This window comes from Panthera tigris, chromosome D1, assembly GCF_018350195.1.
Source record: "Panthera tigris isolate Pti1 chromosome D1, P.tigris_Pti1_mat1.1, whole genome shotgun sequence".
NCBI classification, from domain to species: Eukaryota; Metazoa; Chordata; class Mammalia; order Carnivora; family Felidae; genus Panthera; species Panthera tigris.
Genome location: NC_056669.1, coordinates 8,238,708 through 8,253,125, shown reverse-complemented (window position 1 = coordinate 8,253,125; position 14,418 = coordinate 8,238,708). Strand labels below are relative to the sequence as shown.

The window sequence follows — 14,418 nt, the reverse complement described above, 5'->3', positions numbered from 1 at the left end:
TAGTAAGTAGAATCCTAAAAAATAACATGTTATCTTATTTAGAGAAACGCTGAAAAGATTCACATACACATACACACACAGAGTTGATCAATGGCTCTATAGTCTCGGTGAGCCAACAAAATCTGGTTTCACCAAACTCTATCGATAAATGGCAGCTTATGAGATCTTTGGCCACAGACTGGCTTTATCTTACTAATCACCTGTATCACATGCCATGATATTTGAAATTTCAATAAAACTAAAATAAAAGACAGATTAAATCATAGCTGTGGATTCATAGGAATTGAGATCAGAGTACGATAAATTAGAAGATTTTGAAAGCACACTACAATTCTTGCCGAGTTCATAGACTCACATGCTGCGGACAGATCATCACTGTCTCCAAATCCTGTTAACCTGGAGCTGGAGAGCAGACAGCAAGGTGGAAAAGAGTCTAGCAACAGTGACATGTTCCTGATATAGGATACTGTATGGAGAAAACAGAAGTGCAATTTATTAAGAACATAGCAGTGTTTGTTTTGATGGAGTATATGATAGTCTAATGAGATTACAGACACATTTGCCCATATAGGAAAAGCTGTTCCTGAGAACCTGTTAGAATATATAGTTGAGCAAAGAATGAAACCCATATCATAAATAGAAGTAGTAAAATGTTTCATCCTGATACCTTTCGACAAATCTCAGGTAGCAGAAGGTACACTGTTCTCTAGAAGTGAGAGAAACTAAAAAACTCAGATAAATTGTCCTGAGTCATGAGAAATAACTCTGATACATCAGTGGAGATCTGTATTCCACATTTTTAATATATTTACATCTATTAAAAATAGTATGACCAAATTTGAGTTTGTCCACTAAGATCTGTCATATTCTGAATTTTTCTCAAGAAATAGAAAATTTAAGAAATCATATTTACTTCATAAATTTTAGGATGGTTTCTTCTATGTCTTTCTTGGGGGCATGTGCGTGTGTGTGCGCGCGCACACACACACACACACACACACACTTGCAGTGATTTCTGCATTTGGAGCTTATCTATCTATTCATTCTCTCTTACATGAACATATATTCATGGCACACATTAGCCTGGTGTAGACCTTATAGCAAAATTTTGAAGACAGGTTTATTTAATTTTTAGATCAAACACAACTGATGGCCTAAGCAAATATCACATAAATCCCAGGGACGAAAGATTAAAAAATGGTGATTTATTCCTTTTTCTATTACTTGCTTATGCAGCAGATTGGAGGTTTGTATATTCCCAGATACATGTGGATCTAGTCTAGCAGTCAGTATGGATACCAATAATCAATTTTCAGTTGATTGTTTATTCAAAAAAACTGCCAATAATGTCTCCTTCTGGTTTTGCTTTGCTGGCTTGGAAACTGCTTGTAATCACTTAACACATGCCATTGTAATCTCCTCTGAGGGTTTATCCAGGGATAAAGAGTTCCTGACACGTGACCCCTCTGTGTCCACTGTGGATGTCAACAGTCCATCAAAGCATGCTTTCCTCTGGAACCTAGATGTGACCTCAGAATCGTCCTCAACACAATACTCCAATTTGCCAATCACTGTCAATTGACCGGCATTTGTACCTAAGATGAAACTTATTTGCCTTCTCTGGCAAAGTACAAAGTATTCTTGCATTTTTATTTAAGCTAAGATTCACTGGATATTTAATTATTTATGATATAATTGTGAGCGGATGGCAGCCTGCAAGTTATCTACTTATTCTGTGTGAGAGGAAGTAATATCTTGCTTGCAAAGTGCTCCTCATGGGAATATTATGATCAATGCCCAGACACTTTCCATTTTTCAATTTTATGAATGACCTCTTTGCAGCATGCCGATGTTGTGCTGTATGTGTTATGGGATGTCAAATTCATTAGAACAAGTCACAAAGATTTGCAAACAGACACTAATTTGTTGACATTTTAGTGACTTTTGAAAAATTGACTTAAATTTAGCAGCAAAGTCACTAGCACAAAATGCCTTGTTTGTGTATGTATATGTGTATGTGTACATATATACACATATATATGTACACATACACATATACGTGTACATATATATGTACACATACACATATATATGCACACATACACATATATATGTACACATGTTTGTGTATGTATATGTGTGTACATATATATACATATATATGTACATATATATGTACACACACACATATATACATATATGTACACATACACATATATATGTACACATACACATATATATGTACACATACACATATATGTACATATATATGTACACATACACATATATTTTTTCCTATTGAGAGAATAAAATCTGAGTATTGCTTCAGAAATAAACTCCAGGAGGCCCAAAATTCTGAAGAGCTTTCCCAGAGACCTTTTGAAAAATCATGTGCGGCCCAGGTATACATATTTAATTATGTCTGCTTCATTTTTCTTCCAAAATTTAAAATATTTGGAATAATGCTGGATTTGTTTAAAGGCCAAATTAGGTAAGATGTGGGAGGTTTAAATCCTGCTTGGTTTCTAGGTTAGAGAGATTGCCTCTGGGGTAATGTGGCAAGGTTTGTTTTAAGCTCAGGTGACTTGTACCTGTTTATTGCCCCTTGCTGGAGTAAATTACTTAGTAAAATCATTACTAGACAAAGTTGCATGTAGAAATCAGTAATGGGGAAGAGGCATGGGCATCTTTTATGAACTGGAGATGATATTGCTAACTGCCATAATTGGAGCCGATCCTATTAAAACAGCACGATAAAGTGCCGATCATGTCCAATTTTCCCCTCACTTTCAGTATTTGATAACTGAAAAATATAGGGTTTATTCTGCAGTGATGACTTCCTCAATGCAATTATTCTGGTTCCAATGGATGAACAGATGCTGCTCTAGAAATACAGACAATAGAGAATCAAAACCACCAACCTCTGAGCCACAGATTAATACAGTCAATATTTATAATATAATTTAGATTTGGACCCAAATTCTAGGACCACTACAATCTTATTGAATTTCTCTTTAACTCTGGACAAAGCTTTGCATTGGCTTGAGGCAGTATGTAATTTTCCTTCCTTTTAGGAGAATTTTAACTTGCCAGGGTGATGTCTATTCTTGTGGATTAATCATCCCAATTTCTTATGTCTCTGGGAAAAGTCACACTAAGCAAATGCCAAAGACTTTAAAGAACACCATTTAATTCAGTAACTAGTCTAAAAATATGTTTCAGAATATATATTACCTTCCAAAAACCTTTCTGGAGCCTCCACCAAAAAAAAAATCCAAGAAGCCATGCTTAATTATTTCAGTCTTTGGACAACCTCTAAACATGATCCCTAATTCTCTAATCTGGAGAGTCTTGATCGTTCTTGTGCCCCCAATATAAATGCATGTAGTTCTTCCCCATGAGCATTAGGGTGGTGCTACCCATGCTGGCCCTTTGTTGTATGCAGCTGACTTGTGTGCATGTCAACAGTGGCCTTTCTACCTTTGCCTCTGCTCTCATCCCAGACCCTGGCTCCAGCTTCAGCAGTGGCACTGGCTGGATTTGAGTGGAACACGTTCCAAGAGATGGTTATGAGGGAAGTGACACATTAATAAAACCAGATTTCTTGCCATCAAGAAAGTACTACCTCCTTGAAGAGACAAAATGGGGGAGTCTATGTACTACCTGCAAAACCACATACATACGCACACAGTAAAAACTGAAAACCTAAATGCATATATATACATATATACATATGTATATATATGCATAATTTTATGGTATTATGCGCAAAAACACGTCCATGTGCATGCACACACACACACACACACACACACACACACACACACACACACACACCCCTACCTGAGGGTGTCTCTCTCTTTATAAAAATTACAAGGATTAAGCCGCCAGCAGTCTCAGTGAGTGCCCTCACTATAATTATTTCATTAATTTTACATGATGTACAACAGTAAGTTTATCGGTGTGCTGTGAAGTATCTTTGCAATTAAAGCTCCATCACACTTGTCAGAATAAATGAACGGAGATCATCCTGCCTCGTAAGATGCTCTGTCTTTATTGTTGGGCTTGCTTCTGTTCTCTCACTAAAACATAACTTGGAGATCTAGAGTGAAGGCTTAGTTTGTGGCCCAGAATTCACATGCAATAAGAGTTTGTTGCATGATAATATACTCAATAAAATTACATGAAAAACAGTGTGGCTGGTACTTTTATCAGTGCTCCTGGGTAAGACGGTTGCTGCCTTCCACATTCCTTATTCCCTGGTGGTGGTCTCCTAATTTTAAGTACAAGCTGGAGGCAGAAGGTGGGAAGATTAGGCACCAAGCTGAGAAAGGCCTCATAAGTGGGAAGGGATGTCTATAGCAAAAAATGCAAAACAACTGAGGTTTCTAGCTTCCTGGGGATTCATTTGTTGGAAAATTGTGTCAGGCAGAAGAGGCCTGACCATCAAGGTAAAGCCACTCTTGGCTCAGCTCATCTGAATCACTAAACTATGCAAATGCAGGAATTAAAAGACTCATGTCAAATTATAGTAATCTGTGGCATGGACAGCATCTCTTCCCTTAATTAGATTTATGTTTTTCAAAGAGTACTCTCTGAGAAACTGTGTTCTACCAGTGAAATCTAATTTGAGCAATGTCATTGTCACAAAACCACACTGCTTCTTTCTCTTTGCCTCTTTGGTGAACGTTGGGATGGAACTCCAGCATCGAAAGGCATTTGAAAAAAATTATTGTTGAGGAAAAAAAATAAAAGTACAGCCTGAGTTTTAATCCCTTTACTGCCATGAACTAGTAGAGTTTTGGGGTGAGTTTTCTCTGTAGCCATTTTTTTAAATCATATCATCTTTCACTTTTTGAAGAATTTTTCTACTTCAGTTATCTTTTTTCAAACATAATTGATCTATCTTCATAGTTCCATTCCCATGTGTTCTGATATTATCCATCTTAAAGTATTTTTTTTGAAGTTTATTCATTTATATTGAGAGAGAGAGAGAGACAGAGACAGAGGAAAGTGGGGGAGGAGCAAAGAGAGAGGGAGAGAGAGAATCTGAAGCAGGCTCTACAGTGTTAGCACAGAGCCCAATGTGGGGCTCAAACTCAGGAACCTGAGATCATGACCTGAGCCGAAACCAAGAGTGGGCGCTTAACTGACTGAGCCACTCAGGCTCCCTCATCTTAATTTAAAAAAATAAAAGGAAAGCTTACTATGTCCTCATATCCCTCTAATTAACAAACAGTCAGCTTTTCCTCCATTTTCTCTACTCTATCTGTGCTTCTATTATTCCACTGTTGAATTTTCCAAACTGGTCCTCTACTGGTTCTCTCTTAGTTTTCATTTTACCTTTCTTCTCTCCTTATTTTTTTTTTTAAGTTTTTCAACTTTATCTTCAGTTCTTCTACTAAGAAACGTCTACCATTTTAAAGTTCAAGAACTCGGCCAACATCACGGAGAAGTAGGGGGAATCCATACTTCCTGTGTATCTCAAGGAAGTGTAGAAGCCAAAGGACTTTGAACACCAGAGCCAGGGAGGAAAAGAGACTGAATCTACTATAAAGAAAATGGGAAGCTGGAAAAAAGATAGGGCTACTCCAAGGAACAAACCAAAGCACACTTGGTGGAGGGTCCAAAATATTACTATGAGTAGGGTAATAAAATAAGCAAAGTCACAACAGAGAGCAAGTAACAATCCCTGAAAAAAACACCTCCTGAAACGCCAGGCCCTGGACAGTGTATGAACCTCCTTTAATATAGCAGTGCTCACAGGTGCAGAGCACAAAAGCTTTTAAAATGCATAAGGGACAGAAAACTAGCCAAAATGATGAAATGGAAGAATTCTCCTCAAAAGAAATTCCAGGAAGTAACGACAGCTAATGAATTGATCAAAACCAATTTAAGCAATATAATGGAACAAGAATTTAGAATAATAGTCATAAAATTAATCTCTGGGCTTGAAAAAAGCATAGAAGACAGCAGAGAATCTATTGCTACAGAGATCAAGGGACTAAAAAATAGTCATGATGAATTAAAAAATGCTATAAATGAGGTGCAAAATAAAATGGAGGCGGCCACAGCACAGACTGAAGAGGCAGAGGAGAGAATAGATTAGAAGATAAAATCATGGAAAAAGAGGAAGCTGAGAAAAAGAGAGATAAAAACAATTCAGGAGTACAAGGGGAGAATTAGAGAACTAAATGATGCAGTCAAACAGAACAATATCCATATCATAGGAATTCCAGAAGAAGAAGAGAGAGAGAAAGGGGCTGAAGGTGTACTTGAACAAACCATAGCTGACAACTTCCCTGATCTGGGGAAGGAAACAAACACTGAAATCCAGGAGGCACAGAAAATTCCCTTCAGATGTAACTTGTATTGATCTTCTGCACAACATATCATAGTGAAACTGGAAAAATACAAAGATAAAGAGAGAATTCTGAAAGCAGCTAGGGATAAATGGGCCTTAACATACAAAGGTCGACACATAAGGGTAGTAGCAGACCTATCTACTGAAACTTAGCAGGCCAGAAAGGAATGGCAGGAAATATTAAATGTGATGAACAGAAAAAAAAATATGCAGTCAAGAATCCTTTACCCAGTAAGTCTGTCATTCAGAACAGAAGGAGAGATCAAAGTTTTCCCAAACAAACAAAAACTGAAGGAATTCATCATCACTAAACCAGCCCTACAAGAGATCCTAAGGGGGAATCTGTGAGGGAAATGTTGCAAGGACCACAAAGTACCAGAGACACCACTACAAACACAAAACCTACAGATATCACAGTGACTCTAGACCCACATCTTTCAATAATAACACTGAATGTAAGTGGACTAAATGCTCCAACCAAAAGACATAGGGTATCAGGATGGATTAAAAAACATAAGACCCATCTATTTGCTGCCTATAAGAGACCCATTTTAGACCTGAGGACACCTTCAGATTGAAACTGAGGGAATAGAGAGCTATCTATCATGCTACTGGAAGTCAAAAGAAAGCTGGAATAGCCACACTTCTATCAGACAAACTAGACTTTAAATTAAAGGTTGTAACAAGAGATGAAGAAGGGCATTATATAATAATTACAGGGCTTATCCATCAGGAAGAGTTAACAATTATAAATGTCTATGCACCAAATTTGAAAGCCCCCAAATATATAAAACAATTAATCACAAACATAAGCAACCTTATTGATAAGAATGTGGTAATTGCAGGAGACTTTAATACCACACTTACAACAATGGATAGAACATCTAGACAGAGAATAAATAAAGAAACAAGGGCCCTGAATGATACATTGGATCAGAAGGACTTGACAGATACATTTAGAACTCTGCATCCCAAAACAACAGAATATACTTTCTTCTCAAGTGCACATGGAACATTCTCCAAGATAGATCACATACTGGGTCACAAAACAGCCCTTCATAAGTATAAAAGATTTAAGATCATACCATGCACACTTTCAGACCACAATGCCATGAAACTTGAAATCAACCACAGGAAAAAGTCTGGAAAACCTCCAAAAGCATGGAGGCTAACGAATACCCTACTAAAGAATGAATGGGTCAACCAGGCAATTAGAGAAGAAATTAAAAAATATCTGGAAACAAACGAAAATGAAAATACAACAATCCAAAAGCTTTGGGATGCAGCGAAGGCAGTCCTGAGAGGAAAATATATTGCAATCCAGGCCTATCTCAAGAAACAAGAAAAATCCCAAATACAAAATCTAACAGCACAGCTAAAGGAAATAGAAGCAGAGCAGCAAAGACACCCCAAACCCAGCGGAAGAAGAGAAATAATAAAGATCAGAGCAGAAATAAACAATATAGAATCTAAAAAAACTGTAGAGCAGATCAATGAAACCAAGAGTTGGTTTTTTGAAAAAATAAACAAAATTGATAAACCTCTAGCCAGGCTTCTCAAAAAGAAAAGGGAGATGACCCAAATAGAGAAAATCATGAATGAAAATGGAATTATTACAACCAATCCCTCAGAAATACAAACAATTATCAGGGAATACTATGAAAAATGATATGCCAACCAACTGGACAACCTGGAAGGAATGGACAAATTCCTAAACACCCACATACTTCCAAAACTCAAACAGGAGGAAATAGAAAGCTTGAACAGACCCATAACCAGTGAAGAAATTGAATCAGTTATCAAAAATCTCCCAACAAATATGAGTCCAGGACCAGATGGCTTCCCTGGGGAATTCTACCAGACGTTTAAAGCAGAGATAATACCTATCCTTCTCAAGCTGTTCCAAAAAATAGAAAGGGAAGGAAAACTTCCAGACTCATTCTATGAAGCCAGTATTACTTTGATTCCTAAACCAGACAGAGACCCATTAAAAAAAGAGAACTATAGGCCAATATCCCTGATGAATATGGATGCAAAAATTCTTAATAAGATACTAGCAAATCGAATTCAACAGCATATAAAAAGAATTATTCACCATGATCAAGTGGGATTCATTCCTGGGATGCAGGGCTGGTTCAACACTCGCAAATCAATCAATGTGATACATCACATTAATAAAAGAAAAGATAAGAACCATATGATCCTGTCAATGGATGCAGAAAAAGCATTTGACAAAACTCAGCATCATTTCTTAAAAAAAACCCTTGAGAAAGTCGGGGTAGAAGGAACGTACTTAAACATCATAAAAGCCATTTATGAAAAGCCCACAGCTAATATCATCCTCAATGGGGAAAAACAGAGAACTTTCCCCCTGAGATCAGGAACACGACAGGGATGTCCACTCTCACCGCTGTTGTTTAACATAGTGTTGGAAGTTCTAGCATCAGCAATCAGACAACAAAAGGAAATCAAATGCATCAAAATCGACAAAGATGAAGTCAGATGACATGCAGATGACATGATACTATACATGGAAAACCCAACAGACTCCACCAAAAGTCTGCTAGAACTGATACATGAATTCAGCAAAGTTGCAGGATACAAAATTAATGTACAGAAATCGGTTGCATTCTTATACACTAATAATGAAGCAACAGAAAGACAAATAAAGAAACTGATCCCATTCATAAATGCACCAAAAATCATAAAATACCTAGGAATAAACCTACCAAAGATGTAAAAGATCTGTATGCTGAAAACTACAGAAAGCTTGTGAAGGAAATTGAAGAAGATAAAAGGAAAGGAAAAACATTCTGTGCTCATGGATTGGAAGAATAAATATTGTTAAAATGTCAATACTACGCAAAACTATCTACACATTCAATACAATCCCAATCAAAATTGCACCAGCATTCTTCTCAAAGCTAGAACAAGCAATCCTCAAATTTGTATGGAAACCACAAAAGACCCCGAATAGCCAAAGTAATATTGAAGAAGAAAACCAAAGCAGGAGGCATCACAATCCCAGATTTTAGCCCCTACTACAAAGCTGTAATCATCAAGACAGCATGGTATTGGCACAAAAACAGATACATAGACCAATTGAATAGAATACAGACCCCAGAATTGGACCCACAATAGTATGGCCAACTGATCTTTGAAAAGCAGGAAAGAATATCCAATGGAAAAAAGACAGTCTCTTTAACAAATGGTGCTGGGAGAACTGGACAGCAACATGCAGAAGAATGAAACTAGATCACTTTCTTACACCATTCACAAAAATAAACTCAAAATGGAGAAAGGACCTCAATGTGAGACAGGAAACCATCAAAACCCTAGAGGAGAAAGCAGAAAAAAACCTCCCTGACCTCAGCTGCAGCAATTTGTTACTTGACACATCTCCAAAGGCAAGGGAATTAAAAGAAGAAATGAACCATTAGGACCTCATCAAGATAAATAGTTCTGCACTGCAAAGGAAACAATCAACAAAACTAAAAGGCAACTGCTGGAATGGGAAAAGATGTTTGCAAATGACATATTGGATAAAGGGCTAGTATCCAAAATCTATAAAGAACTCACCAAACTCCACACCCGAAAAACAAATAATCTAGGGAAGAAATGGGCAGAAAACATGAATAGACACTTTTCTAAAGAAGACATCCAGATGGCCAACAGGCATATGAAAAGATGCTCAACGTCACTCCTCATCAGGGAAATAGAAATCAAAACCACACTGAGATACCACCTCATGCCGGTCAGAGTGGCTAAAATGAACAAATCAGGAGACTATAGATGCTGGAGAGGATGTGGAGAAACGGGAACCCTCTTGCACTGCTGGCGGAAATGCAAACCAGGGCAGCTGATCTGGAAAACAGTGTGTAGCTTCCTCAGAAAATTAAAAATAGACCTACCCTATGACCCAGCAATAGCACTGCTAGGAATTTACCCAAGGGATACAGGAGTACTGATGCATAGGGGCACTTGTACCCCAATGTTTACAGCAGCACTCTCAACAGTAGCCAAATTGTGGAAAAAGCCTAAATGTCCATCAACTGATGAATGGATAAAGAAATTGTGGTTTATATACACAATGGAGTACTACATGGCAATGAGAAAGAATGAAATATGGCCCTTTGTAGCAACGTGGATGGAACTGGAGAGCATGATGCTAAGTGAAATAAGCCATACAGAGAAAGACAGATACCATGTTTTCACTCTTATGTGGATCCTGAGAAACTTAACAGAAACCCATGGGGGACGGGAAGGAAAAAAAAAGGTTAGAGTAGGAGAGAGCCAAAGCATAAGAGACTTAAAACCTGAGAACAAACTGAGGGTTGATGGGGGGTGGGAGGGAGGGGAGGGTGGGTGATGGGTATTGAGGAGGGCACCTTTTGGGATGAGCACTGGGTGTTGTATGGAAACCAATTTGACAATAAATTTCATATATTGAAAAAAAATTAAAAATAGATCTACCCTATGACCCAGCAATAGCACTGCTAGGAATTTACCCATGGGATACAGGAGTGCTGATGCATAGGGGCACTTGTACCCCAATGTTTATAGCAGCACTCTCAACAATAGCCAAATTATGGAAAGAGCCCAAAGGTCCATCAACTGAAGAATGGATCAAGAAGATATGGTTTATATGTACAATGGAATACCACTTGGCGATGAGAATGAATGAAATCATGCCATCTGCAGCGACATAGATGGAACTGGAAGGTATTATGCTAAGTGAGTAAGTCAGTCTGAGAAAGACAGATACTCTATGTTTTCACTCATATGTGGATTCTGAGAAACTCAACAGAAGACTAGGGGGGAGGGGAAGGAGGGAAAAGTTACAAAGAGGGAAGGAGGTAAACCATGGGAGACTCTTAAATACTGAGAATAAACTGAGGGTGGATGGGGGGTGGGGGGCAGGGGAAAGTAGGTGATGGGTATTGAGGAAGGCACCTGTTGGGGTGAGCACTGGCTGTTGTATGGAAACCAATTTGACAATAATTTCATAAAAAAAAAACACATTCAGCCCACACTTCTAGAAAAAGTTTCCTATACAACTAATTTCCCTTTCTCTTTTCTGCTCTAGCTCTTCTGTTTTCATCATGCCACCAGCACTGATTTCCTAGACGTCACAGAAGCCTTTCTGTTGCTGAATGCAAGGGGTGCTTTTGGAGACTCGCACATCACCTCGCCTTGAAGCGTTTTTCCATCTGGGCCATTGTAACACCACACACACCCTGTGTCCTCAGCTCTACAGGCTTCCCCTTGGCGGTTTCATTATTGGCTGCTCCCCTCCACCTGAACTCTCTGCAGATGACTGCATCCCATTGCCACGGCTGTGTGCACAGTACGGACACTGGTTCCTACTCTCCAAAGGCTCTCGCATAATTCCTTGCAATGTGAACAGACCCTTCTTAGGAAGGAGCCAAACTGGGAGGCCTTGCCCGGCTCCAGCACGGAGCTCCGAGCCTGGAGGTGGTGACATCCAATAGTTCAGTCTGTAGACTCTGCATCTGGACTGTGCAGATTCTGATGCCATCTCTGCTGCTCAGGTCATTTCCTGGTGTTTTTGTCTCTTTGCTTGTAACACAGGGATGATACCGCTGGTACCTACATCAGAGCATTGTTGTACCTACATCCAGGGCTTTGGCAAGTATCCAACTGTAGCAAAGGCTATTTGCAAGGAAGTGAGAAGAGTCTGAGACTGACCTTCCTCACCAGCTAACAAGTTAGCCCGCTCCTATTTCATAGATGCTGCCAGAAGACACAAGGCTCCTGTGTCGCAAAGAACTATAATACTCACAGCAGAGCAAAGACATGAGTGTCACGTTTATCACTCCCCGCCCTGCCCACGCTGCACCAGTCCAATGGGGCTGATGTCAAGGGACCCAGGTTGATGTTACTCAATTGTCAGGTCATAGCTGAACCTCCTCCCCACCCCCAACCTGGGCTTAGGGAATATGCCTTTTTTTTTTTAAGTTAATTTATTTTGAAAGAAAGAGAGAGAGAACCTGAGCAGAGGGAGGGGCAGAGAGAGAGAAATAGAGAGAATCCCAAGCAGGCTCCACTGTGTCAGCACTGAGCCCAACACGGGGCTTGACCTCATGAATCATGAGCTCATCACCTGAGCAGAAATCAGAGTCTGATGCTTAACCAACTGAGCCACCCAGGCGTCCCTGTGTCTTTTCTAATGGGCTGCGAGCATGCCTGCTCTTTGCTCCAAAGCAGACAGCGTGTTCATTATACTGGGAAGTATAAACTCTGCCCTTTGCCTAGGAGCCAGATGGTAGCTCTGTCTTCCAAGGGTGCCTGCTATACAAACACCATTGGAAGGACGGTCTGGGACAAAAGGGCAGTGCCTCACAGGTTGTGCAGACTCACGGGGGGACCTTTCTCCCCAACAGTGTTATTGCCAGAAAAGAGGATGCCTCCGTTGGCTATTCCCTATTCCTCCAGCGAGAATTCACTGCTTCCTCTTGTGTGCCCCACAATACTTGGTAAAAATTGTAAATATATTTAATATGTGTAAAGGTGGTCTGCGTCTAGTCTCCCCACAGCCTTGTGAGATCCGTGAGAGCAGGAAGGAGAGATTATTCATCTCTTACTCCTCTTCTTCCTCCTCCTTATATTGCATCCCCCAGAAGGGTGTCTAAAATAGGGCTTCATGTGTGTTGAATTATTTGTAATTTAAAAATTAATGAATATCCTAGGTGGGAAGACTTTTTTTCCTTTAGTCTGTGATGGACACCATGATCATATTTCTAAAGGAACATGTGGTATTCAGGACAGCAGAGAGACACAACTTCCATTAAGCAAATGAACATCTGAGCTTTTAATATAGAAAAGAGAATGAATGTAGCTGCTAGCTAGCACAGTGCCGCTTTCCAAAGGAAAATATTTTTTTTCACCTCAAGAACGTAATGGTAAATGCTACATTGCACCCTCACAACATTACAGATTCTGTATAGAGCTATAAAATTTTCTAGATTCAGATTTATTGTTTTAAATGGATATGGAGTACAATGGATATTCTGATTTGAATGGGTATATTCTGCTTTCTTCATTCTCCTTTAGAACCGTCAGACAATTCTTCAAGACTTTGAGAAACTGTGTCCCCAGGGGGGTGAAGAGACACCTATATGTGTAAGTCCATGGAAGTAATTTGCTATGCTATCCATGGGGGTGACAGGTGCTAAAAAAAAAAATGCAAGCTGATGTTATGACACAAAGCTGAGCTATCGCAGTTTGCACGAAGCATTTGGCATCAAGGGAGTTTGATCTGAAGTGTGATAAATTGGTAAAAGACTGTTATGTGCTTATTCCGTGTTTAAGGTGGTGTCAAATTGTGCCTTAGGAGAAGAGCTTAGTGAATTCTGTCCTAATGAAAATAAATGAATATTTATTTCATGGGTTCTGGGACAGTTATACTTAGGAACATGGTTAGATTTGTTGATGAGGGTGAAGGGGAATTATGGCCAAATGTGAGGCTCCATATGGGAATGGAAAAGACCAGAGATCATATATTACAACGATTAAAGGGCAGAGGTTGCAGGGAGTGTTGTTATGGCTTTAAATTCTACTTCAGCCATTTCCAAGCTACATCATCATGGGGATGTTCCCCCCAATTTTTGAGACCCCAGTTTCCTTGTGAAATATGTGCACCCCAAACTTCCTGTGAAGGTGGAAAGTGCTGAGGCACGTGCACTGCTTAGCCCAGTGCCGATCCTGTAAGTGTGCAATCGTTTGTAACTTGCATATGTATTCTTGCATATGTATTCAGTCGAGAAAGAACTGGCCCAAAGAAAAAGCATCTGTATCTAATAGTTTAGTTTTAGCTGCTAAAAGTGCATTACTGTAATTCCTGGCTGGGGGGGGGGGGGTCTTTGGTCTGGTTTCTCTCAGGATTCACTAGAATTCTAATTTTTAATCTTCATTGCTTTTCTCTGATGGGCAGATGATTCTTCCTACATTTAAATGAACATATGACACACATCAGGATAATGCATAGCTGAGGTAAGCTCACCATACTGGTAGAGATATTATTAATTATCGTT

General features: G+C 39.2%; 1 long non-coding RNA gene across 1 annotated transcript in view; it reads right to left on the bottom strand.

The window, feature by feature from the left end:
• Nucleotides 1–366: 366 nt before the first annotated feature.
• The window catches only part of LOC122231135, a 44,167-nt gene continuing 30,115 nt past the window's right edge, over nucleotides 367–14,418 (bottom strand). Inside the window, exon 3 of the long non-coding RNA XR_006208292.1 lies at nucleotides 367–466. This is a non-coding gene — a long non-coding RNA (uncharacterized LOC122231135). The remainder of the gene's footprint in view (nucleotides 467–14,418) is intronic.